The sequence below is a fragment of the Gossypium hirsutum genome, chromosome A06 (assembly GCF_007990345.1).
Source record: "Gossypium hirsutum isolate 1008001.06 chromosome A06, Gossypium_hirsutum_v2.1, whole genome shotgun sequence".
Lineage (NCBI taxonomy): Eukaryota > Viridiplantae > Streptophyta > Magnoliopsida > Malvales > Malvaceae > Gossypium > Gossypium hirsutum.
This window is the reverse complement of record NC_053429.1, coordinates 74,495,500-74,496,651: the sequence shown is the minus strand read 5'-3', so window position 1 is coordinate 74,496,651 and position 1,152 is coordinate 74,495,500. Positions and strand designations below refer to the sequence as shown.

Genomic DNA, 1,152 nt, shown 5'->3' with positions numbered 1-1,152 from the left:
ACCCAAATCAAATTGGATAAAATTTAAAATTAATTATATTATGAATTAATACACATAATTTTGACCATCTTTAGCTGAAAAATTCATTGGTCTCGATGCTTCAAAAATTGCTTCTCGATTTTGCACTTCTAGTAGTGTCTACTGAGCCAATTTTCGCCCTTTGTGCAAATCTATCGAAAATAATAAAAATTAATCAAAATTTATTATAAAATTATCTAAAATTCATTAGGTTAATAATTTAAGTCCAAATTAATTATTTTATAATAATTATATAATTTTCGACAATAATTTTACCGAAATTGCATGAATTTGAGTTAAAAAGGGCATGAAAAAGTGTGTATATTTTTGTGTTTCCACAGACCCATTAGAGAACATGTAGTGCCTATCTTGGACTATTTGAATCTAGGGATTATTAGGCCACATATTCAAGCTTAGCATTTCGAGTTGAAACTAGTGATGTTTCAAATGCTACAAATAGTATGACAGTTCAGTGGATTACCTATTAAAGATCCATGGCTGCATTTAAGACTCTTTTTGTAGCTCTATGATTCATTCAGGCAACAGGGTGTTCCTGAAGATTCCTTGAGACTCAACCTGTTTCCTTATTTATTGCGAGATTGTGCCAGAGCATGGTTAAATGCTTTGCCATCAGGAACAGTGGTATCTTAGAATGAACTTTCTCAAATATTTTTGTTGTGATACAACCCTCCAAATATGAATGTCGAATTAAGGAACGATATTACATCTTTTTGGCAATCTAAAGATGAGACATTGTATGAAGCTTAGGAGCGATTTAAGGAATTGATTAGAAAATGCATGATGCATGGTTTCCAACATTAGAAACAGATGGAATTGTTTTATAATGGACTAAATGCACATACATAAATGGTAGTTGATGCATTTGCTAATGGGACTTTGCTAGATAAATCTTATAATGAGGCATTTGAAATTTTGGAAAGGATAGCTAACAATGATTATCAATATTCGACTACAAGAGTGGGTACTGGCAAAAGTGTTGCTGGAGATATGGTGTTTGATGCGATCACTTCATTAACTCTCTGCCAGTACCCGGCTTTAGTTTGTTACATGGGAAATTTTAATTGAAACAATAACCCATATTCCAATACATAAAATCTAGGATGGAAACAACAT

General features: G+C 31.9%; 1 pseudogene; it reads right to left on the bottom strand.

Annotated features, from left to right (window-relative positions):
* Positions 1-723: 723 nt before the first annotated feature.
* On the bottom strand, positions 724-823 carry LOC121231199 (uncharacterized; annotated as a pseudogene).
* Positions 824-1,152: the final 329 nt, after the last annotated feature.